Source organism: Mustela lutreola, chromosome 10, assembly GCF_030435805.1.
Source record: "Mustela lutreola isolate mMusLut2 chromosome 10, mMusLut2.pri, whole genome shotgun sequence".
NCBI lineage: Eukaryota > Metazoa > Chordata > Mammalia > Carnivora > Mustelidae > Mustela > Mustela lutreola.
In genome coordinates, this window is record NC_081299.1 from 115,742,844 (window position 1) to 115,762,715 (window position 19,872).

Below are 19,872 nucleotides of genomic sequence, written 5' to 3' on the forward strand. Positions count from 1 at the left end.
CTAACCGTGACCCTACTGTGAGCCTGACCCTAAACCTAACCATGAACCTAACCCTAACCCTGACCCTACCCTAAGCCTTATGCTAACCCTGACCTCAACGACGTCTAACCCTAAGCCTGACCCTAAGTCTTTCTTAACCCTAACCCTAACACTAACCTAGTCTAAACCCAGTTTTGTTCCCTCCAGCAGGGACAACCCCTGCACCCAGGCCTCCCAGGGGCTGGGAGGAGGCTATATGGGGGTCACTGGATGGGCACTGCGTTGAGTGGAGTGTGAGCCTTGAGCAGCTTGGGGACCGGAGGCTCAGGGAGCTCTGGTGCAGCAGGAAGTTCGGTAAGGAGCCCCCAGGCAGTCGTGACCTCACTTCCCTGATGACAGAGCCCAACGGAATTGGAACCCACGTATCCAGGCACCCCATTACAGAGAAAACCCCCCTGCCCAGCTCATTTCTAGGCACATCCTAAAGGAAGCGACATGTTCTTCTGATGTACTGAAGCTGAGAGGATTCAGGGAGAAGAGAGCTCGCCGGCCAGACAAGTCCCCTCCCTGGCAGGTCATATCAGGTTTCCCCAACGCCTCAGGCCTTTGGCTAATAAAATCAAAAGGAGACATGAGGGGGCTCAGAGTCAGAGAGTCCCACACCTTCTATTCGACCGGTGTAGCCCTAGGTCTCCTCCCCGTCTTGTGTGTTTGTGTGTGTGTGTGTGTGCCACTGGGCTTCTGTGTCTGTGTGTAAAGAGGACCTGGCCATGACATCGTGGATGGAGATGCCCCAAGCAGGATCAGGCTGATGAGGGATTAGATGTCTGGTGGGTAAGTCATGTTCACACCCCAGTTTAAGGCTGGTTAAGTGGGATCGGGTGTAGGGTCTACACTCTTCTGCCCAGGGTTTATCCTGAGACCGTGAAGGGATGGGTCCATGACCCAGGAGCGGGGCTAACCCTAACAGTAACCACTAACCGTGACCCTGACACTGACTGTGAGCCTGCCCCAAACCCTAACCCGAACCCTGACCCTGACCCTGACCCTAACCCTGACCGTGATCACGACCTGAACCCAAAACCTAAACCTAAGCCTGACGCTGACCCTTATCCGGACCCTGGAACTAAACCTAACTCTGAGATAACCTAACTATGGCTCATCCCTAACCATGACCCTGACCCTGACCCTAATCCTAACCCTGACGCTGAACTAACACTGACCCTAACACTAACCCTGACCGTGACTGTGTGCCTGACCCTAAACCTAACCATAAAGGTAACCCTAACCCTCACCCAAATACAGACCCTGAACCTAAACCGAATGCTGACCCTGAACCTAACACTAACTACCTACCCTAAACCAAACCCTCACCCTGAACTTACGCTGTCTAACCCTAACCCTCACGATAACACTACCTCTAACTCTAACCCTAACCCCATCCCAAACTTTTCCCCTAAACCTAACTGTGAACCTGAACCGAACATAAAGCAAAGCCTGAACCTAAACCTGACCATGGCCCTGACATTCACGTGACCCTGACCCTGACCATAATTCTAACCATGATCTTAACACTGACCACTACATAACCCTGTCAGTGACCCGAATGTGGACTTTAACCAATACCTGATCCTGACGCTAAACCTGACACTGGCCCTAAACTACACCGTGGCCCTGACCCAGACCATGACCATCAACCTAAACCTGACCCTAACAGTAACCCCGACCCAGACCTGAACACTAAATCAGAACCTGACTGTGAGCCTGACCCTTACTGTAACTCTAAACGTAACCCTGACCCTGAAACTAACACGGGCCGTACCCCGAATCCTATCGCTGAAGCTAACCCTAACACTAACCCCTAACCCTATCTCAGACCCTGACCCTAACCAAGTCTAACCCTAAACCTCAAACTAACTCTAACCCTAACACTAACCCTAAACTTTAACAATAACCCTTACCCTATACCTGACTATGATCATAACCCTAACCCTGAACTTTGCCTCTACCAGACCCTGACCCTAAACGTGACCCTGGCCCTGACCCTAAACCTAACCATGACACTAACACTGACCACTACATAAACTTGATCCTGACCCAAATGTGGACTTTGAAGCAATATCGGATCCTGACCCTAAACCAGACACTGGCCCTAAACTTCACCCTGACCCTGACCCAGGCCATGACCATAAACCTAACTCTGACCAAAACAGTGACCCTAACCCTGACCCAAACACTAACCCTAACACTGAATGTGAGCCTGACCCTAACTCTACCCCTAAACGTAACCCTGACCCTGACACTAACGTGGGCCCTACCCCGAATCCTATCCCTGATCCTAACCCTAACACTAAACCCTAACCCTACTACGGACCCGGACCCTAATGAGGTCTAACCCTAACCCTCAACCTAACTTTAACACTAAACCTAACCCTAAACTTTAACAATAAACCGGACCCTATGCCTGATTACGATCATTACCCTTAACTGGACTTTGCCTATAGCAGACCCTGACCCTAAATCTGACCCTAGCCCAGAACATAAACCTAACCATAACCCTAACAATGACCACTAAATAATCCTGTCCCTGACCCGAATCTGGACTTTAAACCAATACCTGAACCTGACCGTAAACCTAACACTGGCCCTAGACTTCACCCTGAACCCGACCCAGGCAAAGACCAGAAACCTAAGCCTGACCCTAACAGTGACCCTGACCCTGAAACTAACACTAACCCTGACACTGAATGTGAGCCTGAACACATCTCTAACCATAAATGTAACCCTGAACCTGACACTAACACGGGCCCTGACCCGAAACCTAACGCTGAACCTAACCCTAAATCTAACCCCTAACATTATCCCTGACACTGACCCTACCCCGGTCTAACCCTAGCCCTCAACCTACCTCTAACCCTAACCCTAACCCCACTTTAACAATAATCCTGACCCTCTCCTAGACACTGATCATAACCCTAACTCTGAACTTTGCCTATGTCAGAAGTGAATCTAAAACCTGACCCTGGCCTTGACCTTAACACTGACCCTAACGCTGACTGTAAACCTAACTCTGACCCAATCTGTGATCCTGAACAGATTAGTAACCCTAAAGCTAACCCTGATCCTGAACCTACTAATGAAACAGAACTGAAACATAAAGCTGACCTTACCATAAGCATGAACCTAACCCTGAACCTGACCCTAACCCTGACACTAAACCTATCCCAAACCTAACCCTGACCCTGACATGAACCTTGCCCCCCAACCAAAACTTGAACCTGACCGTAAATCTGACCATGACCCTGCCTGGACATAAACCTAACTGTCAGCCTACACTGACCCTGACCCTGACTATGACTGTAACGCTAACCCTGAACCTACTGTGATCCTGACCCTAAACCTAAACATGAACCTAACCCTAACCCTGACCCCTACCCTAAGCCTTACGCTAACCCTGACCCCAAAGACGACTAACCCTAACCCTGACCCTACGTCTTTCTTAGCCCTAACCCTAACACTAAACTGGTCTAAACCCAGCTCTGTTCCCTCCAGCGGGGAAAACAGCTGCACGCAGGCCTCCCAGGGTCTGGGAGGAGGCTGTATGTGGGTCAATGGATGGGCACTGCATTGAGTGGAGTGTGAGCCTTGAGCAGCTTGGGGACCGGCGGCTCAGGGAGCTCTGGTGAAGCAGGAGGTTCGGTAAGGAGCCCCCAGGCAGTGGTGGCCTCACATCCCTGACGACAGAGCCCAACGCAATTGGAAACCATGTATCCAGGCATCCCATTACAGAGAAACGACCTCCCCAGCTCGATCGAGGCACATCCTAAAGAAAGCACCACGTTCTTCTACTGTACTGAAGCCCAGAGGATGCAGGGAGAAGTGAGCTCGCCCGCCAGACACGTCCCCTCCCTGGCAGGTCATATCAGGTTTCCCCAACGTCTCAGGCCCTTTGGCAAATAAGATCAAAAGTAGACACCAGTGGGCTCAGAGTCAGAGAGTCCCACACCTTCTGATCTATGGGTGTAGCCCTAGGTGTCCTCCTTGTCTCTGCGTGTGTGTGTGTGTGTGTGTGCCTCTGGGTGTCTGTGTGTCTGTGTGTAAAGAGGACCTGGCCATGCCATCGTGGGTGGAGATGCCCCAAGCAGGATGAGGCTGATATGGGGTTAGATGTCTGGTAGGTAAGTCATGTTCACACCCCAGTTTAAGGCTGCTTAAGTGGGATTGGTTGTAGGGTCTACACCCTTCTGCCCAGGGTTTATCCTGAGACCCTGAATGGATGAGTCCATGACTCAGGAGCGGGGTTAACCCTAACAGTAACCACTAACCCTGAACCTGACACTGACTGTGAGCCTGCCCCAAACCCTAACCCAAGCCCTGACCCTGACTCTGACCCTGACCATGACTGTGATCCTTACCTGAACACAAAACAAAACCTAAGCCTGGCAAGGACCCTGATGTGGACCCTAACCTAAACCTAACTATGACATTACCGTAAATATGACTAATACCTAACCATGACCCAGACCCTGACCCTAATCCTAACCCTGACACTGACCCTAACCCGGTCTAATCCTAACCCTCAACCTACCTATAACCCTAACCCTAACCCCACATTAACAATTACCCTGACCTTCTCCCTGAACCTGATCATAACCCCAACTCTGAACTTTGCCTACGTCAGAACTTAACCTTAAAACTGACCCTGGCCTTGACCTTAACAGTGACCCTAACCCTGACTGTAAACCTAACTCTGACCCAATCCGTGATCCTGAACAGATTAGTAACCCTAAAGCTAACCCTGATCCTGAACCTACTCATGAAACAGAACAAAAACATAAAGCTGACCTTACCATAACCATGAACCTAACCCTGACGCTGACCCTAACCCTGACACTAAACCTGTCCCAACCTAACCGTGACCTGACATGACCTTGCCCCCAAACCAAAACTTGAAACTGACCCAAAAACTGACCATGACCCTGAACCTGACCCTAAACCTAACCTTGAGCCTAAACTGAACCTGAGCCTGACTCTGACCGTAATGCTAACCCTGAACCTACTGTCATCCTGACCTAAACCTAACCATGAACCTAACCCTAACCCTGACCCCTACCCTAAACCTTACGCTAACCCTGATCCCAAAGACGTCTAACCCTAACCCTGACCCTAAGTCATTCTTAACCCTAACCCTAACACTAATCTGGTCTAAACCCAGCTCTGTTCCCTCCAGTGAAGAAGACAGCTGCACGCAGGACTCCTAGGGGCTGGGGGGAGGCTGTATGGGGGTCACTGGATGGGCACTGCATTGAGTGGAGTGTGAGCCTTGAGCAGCTTGGGGACCAGCAGCTCAGGGAGCTCTAGTGGAGCAGGAAGTTCGGTAAGGAGCCCCCAGGCAGTGGTGACCTCACTTCCCTGACGACAGAGCCCAACGGAATTGGAACCCACGTATCCAGGCACCCCATTACAGAGAAAACCGCCATGCCCAGCTTATTTCTAGGCACATCCTAAAGGAAGCGACATGTTCTCTGTTGTACTGAAGCCGAGAGGATGCAGGGAAAAGAGAGCTCTCTGCCAGACACGTCCCCTACTTGGCAGGTCATATCAGGTTTCCCCAATGCCTCAGGCCCTTTGGCTAATAGAATCAAAAGGTGACACCAGGGGGCTCAGAGTCAGAGAGTCCCACACCTCTTATCCACTTGTGTAGCCCTAGGTCTCCTCCCTGTCTCTGTGTGTGTGTGTGTGTGTGCGTGTGCCTCTGGGTGTCTGTGTGTCTGTGTTTAAAGAGGACCTGGCCATGCCATCCTGGGTGGAGATGCCCCAAGCAGGATCAGGCTGACGAGGGGGTAGATGTCTGGTGGGCAAGTCATGTTCAAACCCCAGTTTAATGATGGTTAAGAGGGATCGCGTGTAGGGTCTACACCCTTCTGCCCAGGGTTTATCCTGAGACCCTGAAGGGATGGGTCCATGACCCAGGAGCAGGGCTAACCCTAACAGTAACCACTAACCCTGACCCTGACACTGATGTGTGCCTGCCCCAAACCCTAACCCAAGCCCTGACCCTGACTCTGACCCTGACCCTGACCTGAACCCTAAACCTAAACTTAAGCCTGACACTGACCCTGATGTGGACCCTGAACCTAAACCTAACTCTGACATTACCGTAACCATGACTCAAACCTAACCAGGACCCAGACCATGACACTAACACGGGCCCTCCCACGAATCCTATCGCTGAACCCAAATCTAACACTAACCCCTAACCCTACCACGGACCCTGACGCTAACAAGTTCTAACCCTAACAGTCAACCTAACGCTAACCCTAACACTAACTCTATACTTTAACAATAACCCTGACCCTATACCTGACTATGATCATAACCCTAACCCTGAAATTTGCCTATACCGGACCCTGACCCTAGCTCTGAGCCTAAACCTAACCATGACCTTAACACTGACCACGACATAATCATGAGGCTCAACCGAATGTGGACTTTAAATCAATACCTGATCCTGACCGTAAACCTGACACTGGCCCTAGACTTCACCATGACCCTGACCCAGACCATTACCATAAATCTAACCTTGATCCTAACAGTGACCCCGACCCTGACCTGAACACTAAACCAGACCCTGACTGTGAGCCTGACCCTAACTCTAAACCTAAACGTAACCCTGACCCTGACACTAACACGGGCGCTGACCTGAAACCTAACACTGAACCTAACCCTAAAACTAACCACTAACATTATCCTTGATATGAACCTAACCCGGTCTAACCCTAACCCTCAAAATACCTCTAACCCTAACCCTAACCCCACTTTAAAAATAATCCTGACCGTCTCCCTGAACCTGATCATAACCCTAACTCTGAACTTTGCCTATGTCAGACCTTAACCTTAAACCTGACCCTGGCCTTGACCTTAACACTGACCCTAACCCTGACTGTAAACCTAACTCTCACCCAATCCGTGATCCTGACAGAATCTTAACACTAAAGCTAACCCTGATCCTGAACCTACACATAATACAGAACCTAAACATAATGCTGACCTTAACATAACCATGAACTTAACCCTGACCCTGACCCTAACCCTGATACTAAATCTGTCCCAAACCTAACCCTGACCCTGACATGAACCTTGCCCCCAAAACAAAACTTGAACCTGACCCTAAATCTGACCATGACCCTGAACCTGACCCTAAACCTAACCGTCATTAACACTGAACCTGACCCTGACTTTGACCATAACCCTAACCGTGACCTTACTGTCAGCCTGACCCTAAACCTAACCATGAACCTAACCCTAACCCTGACCCCTACCCTAAGCCTTACGCTAACCCTGACCCCAATGACGTCTAACCCTAACCCTGATCCTAAGTCTTTCTTAACCCTAACCCTAACACTAACCTAGTCTAAACCCATCTGTGTTCCCTCAGCGGGGACAACAGCTGCACCCAGGCCTCCCAGGGGCTGGGGGGAGGCTGTATGGGGGTCATTGGATTGGCACAGCATTGAGTGGAGGGTGAGCCGTGAGCAGCTTGGGGACCGGCGGCTTAGGGAGCTCTGGTGCAGCAGGAAGTTTGGTAAGGAGCCCCCAGGCAGTGGTGACCTCACTTCCCTGAAGACAGAACCCAACGGAATTGGAACCTTTGCTCCAGGCACCCCATTACAGAGAAAACCCCCCAGCCCAGCTCATTTCAAAGCACATCCTAAAGAAAGCGTCATGTTCTTCTGCTGTACTGAAGCCGAGAGGATGCAGGGAGAAGAGAGCTCGCCCTCCAGACACGTCCCCTCCCTGGCAGGTCATATCAGGATTCCCCTACGCCTCTGGCCCTTTCACTAATAAAATCAAAAGGTGACATGAGGGGGCTCAGAGTCAGAGAGTCCCACACCTTCTGATCGACCGGTGTAGCCAAGGTCTCCTCCCAGTCTCTGTGTGTGTGTGTATGTGTGTGTGTGTGTGTGTGCGCGCGCCTCTGGGTGTCTGTGTATCTTTACGTAAAGAGGACCTGGCCTTTGCATCGTGGGTGGAGATGCCCCAAGCAGGATCAGGCTGATGAGGGGTTAGATGTCTGGTGGGCAAGTCATGTTCACACCCCAGTTTAAGGCTGTGTAGGTGGGTCACGTGGAGGGTCTACACCCTTCTGCCCAGAGTTTTTCGTGTGACCCTGAAGGGATGGGTACATGACCCAGGAGCCGGGCTCACCATAAGAGTAACCACTAACCCTGACCCTGACACTGACTGTGAGCCTGCTCCAAACCTGAAACCAAGCCCTGACCCTGACCCTGGCTGTGATGCTGACCTGAACCCTAAACCTAAACCTAAGCCTGACACTGACCCTGATGTGGACCCTGAACCTAAACCTAAGATTGATATTACTAAACCATGAGTTATACCTAACCATGACCCTGAAACTGACCCTAATCCTAACCCTGATGCTGACCTAACCCTGACCCTAACCCTAACCCTGACCGTGACTGTGAGCCTGACGCTAACCCTAAACCTAAAGGTAACTCTAACCATGACCTTGAACTTGAACCTGAACCTAAATCTGACCATGACCCTGAGTGACCCTAAACCTAACCCTTATCCTAACACTGACCCTGACACTGACTCTGACCATAACGCTAACAGTGACCCTACTGTGAGCCTGACCCTAAACCTAACCATGAACCTAACCCTAACCTGACCCCTACACTAAGCCTAACGCTAACACTGACCCCAAAGACGACTAACCCTAACCAACACCCTAAGACTTTCGTAACCCTAACCCTAACACTAACCTGGTCTAAACCCAGCTCTGTTCCCCTGGCGGGGACAACTGCTGCACCCAGGCCTCCCAGGGGTTTGGAGGATGCTATATGGGGGTCAATATATGGGCAATGCATTGAGTGGAGTGTGAGCCTTGACCAGCTTGGGGACCAGTGGCTCAGGGAGTTCTGCTGGAGCAGGAAGTTCGGTAAGGAGCCCCCAGGCAGTGGTGACCTCACTTCCCAGACAACAGAGCCCAATGGAATGGGAACCCACGTATCCAGGCACCCCTTTACAGAGAAAACCCGACTGCCAAGCTCATTTCTAGGCACATCCTAAAGAAAGTGTCATGTTATTCTGCTGTACTGAAGCCCAGAGGATGCATGGAGAAGAGAGCTCGCCTGACAGACAGGTCCCTTCCCTGGCAGGTCATATCAGGTTTACCAACGATACAGGCCCTTTGGCTAATAAAATCAAAAGGTGACAACACGGGGCTCACAGTCAGAAACTCCCACACCTTCTGTTCCATCGGTGTAGCCCTAGGTCTCCTCCCCGTCTATGTGTGTGTGTGTGTGTGTGTGTGTGTGTGTGCGTGTGTGTGCGTGTGTGTGCCTCTGGGTGTTTGTGAGTCTGAGTGTAAAGAGGAGGTGGCCATGCCATCGTGGGTGGAGATGCCCCAAGCAAGATCAGGCTGATGAGGGGTTAGAGGTCTGGTGGGAAAGTCATGTTCACTCCCCAGTTTAAGGCTGGTTACGTGGTATCGGCTGTAGGGTTTATCCTACCCAGGGTTTATCCTGAGACCTTGTAGGGATGGGTCCATACACAGGAGCGGGGCTAACCCCAACAGTAACCACTATCCCTGACCCTGACACTGACTGTGAGCCTGCACCAAATCCTAACCCAAGCCTTGACCCTGACCCTGAACCTGACCGTGACTGTGATCCTGACCTGAACCCAAAACCTATAACTAAGCCTGACACTCACCCTGATGTGGACCCTGAACCTGAACCTAATGCTGATATTACTGTAACCAAGACTCATACCTAACCATGACTCTGACCCTGACCATAATCCTAACCCTAACGCTGACCTAAACCTGACCCTAACCCTAAACCTGACCACGACTGTGAGCCTGACGCTAGCCCTAAACCTAAAGGTAACTCTAACCATGACCCTAATACGGACCCTGAACCTAAACCTAACGCTGACCCTGACCCTAACATTAACCCCTACCCTAAACCAAAGCCTAAACCTGACCTTACACTGTCTAACCCTAAACCTAACCATAACCCTACTTCTAACTCTAACCCTAAACCCAATCCCAAACCCTACCGCCGAAACCTAACTGTGACACTGAACCGAACATTGACCCTAAACCAAAGCCTGACCCTAAACCTGACCCTGGCTCTGACTTTCACCTGACCCTGACCGTGACCCTAATCCTAACCATGACACTAACACTGACCACCACATAATTTTGTCCCTGACCCGAATGTGAAATTTAAATCAATACTTGAACCTGACCCTAAACCTGACACTGGTGCTAAACTTCACCCTGACCCTGACACAGACCATGGCCATAAACCTAACCCTGACCCTTACAGTGACCCCAACCCTCACCTGAACACTAAACCTGACCCTGACTGTGAGCCTGATCTTAACTCTAACCCTAAATGTAACACTGACACTGACACTAACTCGGGCCCTCCCCCAAATCCTATCGCTGAACCTAACCCTAACACTAACCCCTAACCCTACCACAGACCCTGTCCCTAATAAGTTCTAAACATTATCGTCAAACTAATGTTAACCCTAACACTAACCCTAAACTTTAACAATAACCATGACCTTATACCTGACTATGATCATAACCCTAACCCTGAAATTTGCCTATACCAGACGCTGACCCTAAACCTGACCCTGGCGTGAGCCTAAGCCTAACCATGACCCTAACACTGACCACTACATAACCCTGTCCCACCCTAATGTGGACTTTAAACCAATACCTGATCCTGACTGTAAACCTGACACTGGCCCTAGAATTCACCCTGAACCTGACCCAGGCAAAGACCAGAAACCTAACCCTGACCCTAACAGTGACCCTGACCCTGACCCTAAAAATAACCCTGACACTGAATGGGAGCCTGACCCTAACTCTAACCCTAAACGTAACCCTGACCCTGACACTAACACGGGCCCTGACCCGAAACCTAACGCTGAACCTAACCCCAAAACAAACCCCTAACATTATCGCTGATACTGACCCTAACCGGGTCTAACCCTAACCTGCAACCTACCTCTAACCCTAACCCTAACCCCACTTTAACATTAATCCTGACTCTCTCCCGGACCCTGAACATAATCCTAACTCTGAACTTTGCCTATATCAGAACTTAAGCTTAAACCTGACCCTGGCCTTGACCATAACACTGACCCTAACCCTGACTGTAAACCTAACTCTGACCCAACCTGTGATTCTGGACAGAATCTTAACCTAAAGCTAACCCTGTTCCTGAAACTACTCATGAAACAGAACCTAAACATAAAGCTGACCTTACCATAACAATGAACCTAACCCTGACCTTGACCCTAACCCTGACACTAAACCTGTGCCAAACCTATCCCTGACCCTGAGATGAACCTTGTCCCCAAAACAAAACTTGAACCTGAACCTAAATCTGACCATAACACTACCTGACACTAAACCAAACCGTTACCCTAACACTGACACTGACACTGACTCTGACCGTAACGCTAACAGTGACCCTACTGTGAGCCTGACCATAAACATAACCATGAACCTAACCCTAACCCTGACCCCTACCCTAAGCCAAACGCTTACTCTGACCCCAAAGACGACTAACCCTAACCATCACCCTAAGTCTTTCTTAAACCTAAACCTAACACTAACCTGGTCTAAACCCAGCTCTGTTCCCTCTGCAGGGGACAACAGCTGCACCCAGGCCTCCAGGGGTTTGGGGTGGCTATATGGGGGTCACTGGATGGTAATGCATTGAGTGGAGTGTGAGCCTTGACCAGCTTGGGGACAGGTGCCTCAGGGAGCTCTGCTGGAGAAGGAAGTTCGGTAAGGAGCCCCCAGGCAGTGGTGACCTCACTTCCCTGACAACAGAGCCCAACGGACTTGGAACCCAAGTATCCAGGCACCCCTTCACAGAGAAAACCCGACTGCAAAGCTCATTTCTAGGCACATCCTAAAGAAAGCGTCATGTTCTTCTGCTGTACTGAAGCCCAGCGGATGCAAGGAGAAGAGATCTCACCTGACAGACAGGTCCATTCCCTGGCAGGTCATTTCAGGTTTCCCAACACCCCAGGCCCTTTGGCTAATAAAATCAAAAGGTGACAACATGGGACTCACAGTCAGAGACTCTCACACCTTCTGATCCACAGGTGTAGCCCTAGGTCTCCTCCCCGTCTATGTGTGTGTGTGTGTGAGTGTGTGCGTGTGTGTGCGTGGGTGTGCCTCTGGGTGTTTGTGAGTCTGAGTGTAAAGAGGAGCTGGCCATGCCATCGTGGGTGGAGATGCCCCAAGAAGGAACAGGCTGATGAGGGGTTAGAGGTCTGGTGGGCAAGTCATGTTCACACCCAGTTTAAGGCTGGTTACGTGAGATCGGCTGTAGGGTCTACACCCTTCTGCCCAGGGTTTATCCTGAGACCTTGAAGGGATGGGTCCATACCCAGGAGCGGGCTAACCCCAACAGTAAACCACTAACCCTGACCCTGACACTGACTGTGAGCCTGCGCCAAATACTAACCCAAGCCCTTAACCTGACCCTGACCCTGACTGTGATCCTGACCTGAACCCTAAACCTATACCTAAGCCAGACACTCACCCTGATGTGGACCCTGAACCTAAACCTAAACCTAATGTTGATATTACTGTAACCAAGACTCATACCTAACCATGACTCTGACCCTGACCCTAATCCTAACCCTGATGCTGAACTAACCCTGACCCTAACCCTAAACCTGACCGCGACTGTGAGCCTGACGCTAACCCTAAACCTAAAGGTAACTCTAACCATGACCCTAATACGGACCCTGAACCTAAACCTAACGCTGATCCTGACCCTAACACTAACCCCTACCCTAAACCAAACCCTAACCCTGAATTTACGCTGTCTAACCCTAACCCTAACCATAACCCTACTTCTAACTCTAACCCTAAACCCAATCCCAAACCCTACCACCAAAACCTAACTGTGACACTGAGCCGAACATTGACCCTAAACCAAAGCTTAACCCTTAACCTGACCCTGGCCCTGACTTTCACCTGACCCTGAACCTGACCTTAATCCTAACCATGACACTAATACTGACCACTACATAATCTTGTCCCTGACCCGAATGTGGACTTTGAACCAATACCTGAACCTGACCCTAAACCGGACACTGGCGCTAAACTTCACCCTGACCCTGACACAGACCATGAGGATAAACATAACCCTGACGCTTACAGTGACCCAGATCCTCACCTGAACACTAAACCTGACCCTGACTGTGAGCCTGATCTTAACTCTAACCCTAATGTAACCCTGACCCTGAGACTATCACGGGCCCTCCCCCGAATCCTATCGCTGAACCTAACCTTAACACTAACCCCTAACCCTACCAAGGACCCTGTCCCTAACAAGTTATAAACCTAATCGTCAAACTAACGCTAACCCTAACACTAACCCCAAACTTTAACAATAACTATGACACTATACCTGACTATGATCATAACTCTAACCCTGAAATTTGCCTATACCAGACCCTGACCCTAAACCTGCCCCTGGCGTGAGCCTAAACCTAACCATGACCCTAACACTGACCACTACATAACCCTGTCGCTCAGCCGAATGTGGACTTTAAACCAAACCTGATACTGACCGTAAACCTGACACTGGCCCTAGACTTCACCCTGACCCTGACCCAGGCAAAGACCAGAAACCTAACCCTGACCCTAACAGTGACCCTGACCCTAGCCTAACAATTACCCTGACATTGAATGTGATCCCGACCCTAACTCTAACCCTAAACGTAACCCTGACCCTGACACTAACACGGGCCCGGATCTGAAACCTAACGCTGAACTTAACCCTAAAACTAACCCCTAACATTATCGCTGACACTGACCCTAACCGGGACTAACCCAAACCAGAAACCTACCTCTAACCCTAACCCTAACCCCACTTTAACAATAACCTGACCCTCTCCCGGACCCTGATCATAACCCTAACTGTGAACTTTGCCTATGTCAGACCTTAACCTTACCTGACCCTGGCCTTGACCTTAACACTGACCCTAACCCTGAGTGTAAACCTAACTCGGACCCAATCTGTGATTCTGGACAGAATCTTAGCCCTAAAGCTAACCCTGTTCCTGAACCTACGCATAAACAGAACCTAAACATAAAGCTGACCTTACCATAACCATGAACCTAACCCTGACCCTGACCCTAACCAGGGGGCTCAGAGTCAGAGAGTCCCACACCTTCTGATCCACAGGTGTAGCCCTAGGTCTTCTCCCCGTCTCTGTGTGTGTGTGTGTGTGTGTGTGTGTGTGTGTGTGTGCGTGTGTGCCTCTGGGTGTTTGTGTATCTGTGTGTAAAGAGGAACTCGCCATGCCATCGTGGGAGGAGATGCCCCAAGCAGGATCAGGCTGATAAGGGTTTAGATATCTGGTGGGCAAGTCATGTTCACACCCCAGTTTAAGGCTGGTTAAGTGGGATCGGGTGTAGGGTCTACACCCTTCTGCCCAGGGTTTATGGAGCAGGAAGGTTTGTGGAGCAGGAAGTTCGGTAAGGAGCCCCCAGGCAGTGATGACCTCACTTCCCTGATGACAGAGCCCAACGGATTTGGAACCCACGTATCCAGGCACCCCATTACAGAGAAAACGCACCTGCCCAGCTCATTTCTAGGCACATCCTAAAGGAAGCGACATGTTCTTCTGCTGTACTGAAGCTGAGAGGATGCAGAGAGAAGAGAGCTCGCCCGCCAGACACGTCGCTCCCTTCAGGTCATATCAGTATTCCCCAAGGCCTCAAACCCTTTGGCTAATAAAATCAAAAGGTGACACCAGGGGACTCAGAGTCAGAGAGTCCCACATCTTCTGATTGACGGGTGTAGCCCTAGGTCTCCTCCCCGTTTCTGTGTGTGTGTGTGTGTGTGTGTGTGTGAGTGTGTGCATCTGGGTGTCTGTGTATCTGTGTGTAAAGAGGAACTCGCCATGCCATCGTGGGAGGAGATGCCCCAAGCAGGATCAGGCTGATAAGGGTTTAGATATCTGGTGGGCAAGTCATGTTCACACCCCAGTTTAAGGCTGGTTAAGTGGGATCGGGTGTAGGGTCTACACCCTTCTGCCCAGGGTTTATCCTGAGACCCTGAACGGATGGGTCCATGACCCAGGAGCGGGGCTAACCCTAACAGTAACCACTAATCCTGACCCAGACCCTGACACTGACTGTGAGCCTGCCCCAAATCCTGACCCATGCCCTGACCCTGACCCCGAACCGGACGCTGACTGTGATCCTGACCTGAACCCTAAACCTAAACCTAAGCCTGACACTGACCCTGATGTGGACCCTGAACCTAAACCTAACTCTGACATTATCGTAACCATGACTCAAACCTAACCAGGAACCTGACCCTGAACCTAATCCTAACCCTGATGCTGACCTAACCCGGACCCTAACCCTACCCCTGACCGTGACAGTGTGCTTGACCCTAACCCTAAACCTAATGGTAACTCTAACCATGACCCTAATAAGGACCCTGAACCATGAACCTAACCCTGACCCTGACCCTAACCCTGACACTAAACCTGTCCCAAACCTAACCCTGACCCTGACATGAAACTTGCCCCCACACCAAAACCTGAACCTGACCCCAAACCTGACCATGACCCTGAACCTGACCCTAAACCTAACCGTCACCCTAACCCTGACCCTGACCCTGACTCTGAGCGTAACGCTAACCCTGACACTACTGTGAGCCTCACCCTAAACCTAAGCATGAAACTAACCCTAACCCTGACCCGTACCCTAAGCGTTACATAACCCTGAACCCAACAATGTCTATCCCTAACCCTGACCCTAAGTCATTCTTAACCCTAACCCTAACAGTAACCTGGTCGAAACCCAGCTGTGTTCCCTCCAGCGGTGACAAAAGCTGAACCCAGGCCTCCCAGGGGCGGGCGGAGGCTGTATGGGGGTGACTGGATGGGCACTGCATTGAGTGGAGTGTGAGCCTTGAGCAGCTTGGGGACCGGCGGCTCAGGGAACTCTGGTGAAGCAGGAAGTTCGGTAAGGAACCCCCAGGCAGTGGTGACCTCACTTCCCTGATGACAGAGCCCAACGTAATTGGAACCCACATATCCAGGCACCCCATTACAGAGAAAACCGTCATGCCCAGCTCATTTCTAGGCACATGCTAAAGGAAGCAAAATGTTCTTCTGCTGTACTGAAGCCAAGAGGATGCAGGGAGAAGAGAGCTGGCCCGTTAGACAGGTCCCCTCCCTGGCAGGTCATATCAGGTTTCCCCAACGCCTCAGGCCCTTTGGCTAATAAAATCAAAAGGTCACACTAGGGGGCTCAGAGTCAGAGAGTCCACACCTTCTGATCAACCGGTGTAGCCCTAGGTCTACTCCCCCCCTCTCTCTGTGAGTGTGTGTGTGTGTGTGTGTGTGTGTGTGTGTGTGTGTGCGCGCGCGCGGCTCTGGGTGTCTGTGTGTCTGTGTGTAAAGAGGACCTGGCCATGCCATCATGGGTGGAGATGCCCCAAGCAGGATCAGGCTGATGAGGGGTTAGATGTCTGTTGGGCAAGTCATGTTCACACCCCAGTTTAAGGCTTATTAAGTGGGATCAGGTGTAGAGTCTATACCCTTCTGCCCAGGGTTTATACTGAGACCCTGAAGGGATGGGTCTATGACCCAGAAGAGTGGCTAACACTAACAGTAACCACTAACCCTGATCCTGACACTGACTGTGAGCCTGCCCCAAACCCAAACCCAATCCCTGACCCTGACCCTGACCCACACACTGGCTGTGATGCTGACCAGAACCCTAAACCTAAACCTAAGCCTGACACTGACCCTGATGTGGACCCTGACCTAAAACTAACTCTGACATTACCGTAATTATGACTCATACCTAAACATGACCCGGACCCTGACCCTGATCCTAACCCTGACGCTGACCTAACACTCACCCTAACCCTAACCCTGACCGTGACTGTGATCCTGTCCCTAACCCTAAAACCTAATGGAAACTCTAACCATGACCCTAATAAGGACCCTGAACCTAAACCTAACACTGACCCTGACCCTAACAATAACCCCTACCCTAAACCAAAACCTAACCCTGACCTTATGCTGTCTAACCCTACACTACCATAACCCTACTTCTAACTCCAAACGTAACCCCAATCAGAAAACCTAAGTCCAAAACCTAATGTGACACGGAACCGAACATTGACCCTAAACCAAAGCCTGACCCTAAAACTGACCTTGGCCATGACCTTCACCTGACCCTGACACTGACCCTAATCCTAACCATGACACTAACACTGACCACTACATAACCCTGTCCCTGACCCAAATGTGGACTTTAAACCAAAACCTGAACATGACACTAAACCTGACACTGGCACTAAACTTCACCCTACCTTGACCCAGACCATGACGATAAAGTAACCCTGACCCTAACAGTGACTTCGACCCTGAACTGAACACTAAACCTGACCCTGATTGTGAGCCTGACCCTAACTCTAACCCTAAATGTAACCCTAACCCTACACAAACACGGGCCCTCCCCCGAATCCTATCTCTGAACCTAACCCTAACACTAACCCCTAACCCTACCACGGACCCTGACCCTAACAAGTTCTAACCCTAACCGTCAACCTAACGCTAACCCTAACACTCACCCTAAACTTTAACAATAACCCTGACCCTATACCTGACTATGATCATAACCCTAACCCTGAAATTTGCCTATACCAGACGCTGATCATAAACCTGGCCGAGAACTTTACCTATACCAGACCGTGACCCTAAACCTGACCCTGGCCCTAACCCTAAACCTAACCATGACCCTAACAATGACCACTATATAAGCCTGTCCCTTACCCGAATCTGGACTTTAAACCAATACCTGAACCTTACCGTAAACCTGACACTGGCCCTAGACTTCACCCTGACCCTGACCCAGATAAAGACCATAAACCTAACCCTGACCCTAACAGTGACCCTGACCCTGACCCTAACACTAACCCTGACACTGAATGGGAGCCTGACCACAACTCTAACCCTAACCGTAACTCTGACCCTGACACTAACACGGGCCCTGAACCGAAACCTAACGTTGAACCTAACCCTAAAACTAACACCTAACATTATCCGTGACAATGACCCTAACCCGGTCTAACCCTAACCCTCACCTACCTCTAACCATAACCGTAAGGACACTTTAACAATAAACCTCACCCTCTCCCTGACCCTGATCATAACCCTAACTCTGAACTTTGCCTATGTCGGACCTTAACCTTAAACCTGACCCTGGCCTTGACCTTAACACTGACCCTAACCCTGACTGTAAACCTAACTCTGACCCAATCCGTGATCCTGAACAGATTAGTAACCCTAAAGCTAACCCTGATCCTGAACCTACTCATAAAACAGAACCTAAACATAGAGCTGACCATACCATAACCATGAACCTAACCCTGACTCAGACCCTAACCCTGACACTAAAATGGTCCCAAACCTAACCCTGTCCCTGACATGAACCTTGCCCCCAAACCAAAACATGAACCTGACCCTACATCTGACCATAACCCTTAACCTGACCTTAAACCTAACCGTCACCCTAACACTGACACTGACCCTGACTCTGACCATAACACTAACCCTTATACTACTGTGAGCATGTCCCTAAACCTAACCATGAACGTAAACCTAACCATGACCCCTACCCTAAGGCATCCGCTAACCCTGACGCCAACAACGTCTAACCCTAACCCTGACCCTAAATATTTCGAAACCCTAACCCTAACAATAACCTAGTCTAATCCCAGCTCCGTTCCCTCAGCTGGAACAATAGCTGCACCCAGGCCTCCCAGGGGCGGGGGGAGGCTGTATGGGGGTCATTGGATGGGCACTGCATTGAGTGGATTGTGAGCCCTGAGCATCTTGGGGACCGGTGGCTCAGGGAGCTCTGGTGCAGCAGGAAGTGTGGTAAGAGGCGCCCAGGCAGTGGTGACCTCACTTCCCTGACAACAGAGCCCAACGGAATTGGAACCCACGTATCCTGGCACCCCATTACAGAGAAAACCCGCCTGCCCAGCTCATTTCTAGGCACATCCTAAAGGAAGCGACATGTTCATCTGCTGTATTGAAGCCTAGAGGATGCAGGGAGAAGAGAGCTGGCCCTCCAGACATGTCCCATACGTGGCAGGTCATATCAGGTTTCCCCAACGCCTCAGGCCCTTTGTCTAATAAAATCAAAACGGGACCCCAGGGGGCTCAGAGTCAGAGTGTCACACACCGTCTGATCGACCGGTGTAGCCCTAGGTCTCCTCCCCGTCTCTGTGTGTGCGTGCGTGTGCACGGCTCTGGGTGTCTGTGTGTCTGTGTGTAAAGAGGACCTGGCCATGCCATCATGGGTGGAGATGCCCCAAGCAGGATCAGGCTGATGAGGGGTTAGATGTCTGGTGGGAAAGTCATGTTCACACCCCAGTTTAAGGCTGGTTAAGTGGGATGGGGTGTAAGGTCTACACCCTTCTGCCCACGGTTTATCTTGAGACCCTGAAGGGATGGGTCAATGACAACTAACAGTAACAGTAACACTAAAAGTAACCACTAACCCTGACCCTGACACTGACTTTGAGCCTGCCCCAAACCCTAACCCAAGCCCTGACCATGACACTGACCCTGAACCTGACTGTGATCCTGACCTGAACCGTAAACCTAAACCTAAGCCTGACACTGACCCTGATGTGGACCCTGAACCTAAACCTACCTCTTACATTACCGTAAACATGACTCATACCTAACCATGACCCTGACCCTAACCCTATTCCTAACCCTGACGCTGACCTAACCCTGACCCTAACCCTACCCCTACCGTGACTGTGAGCCTGA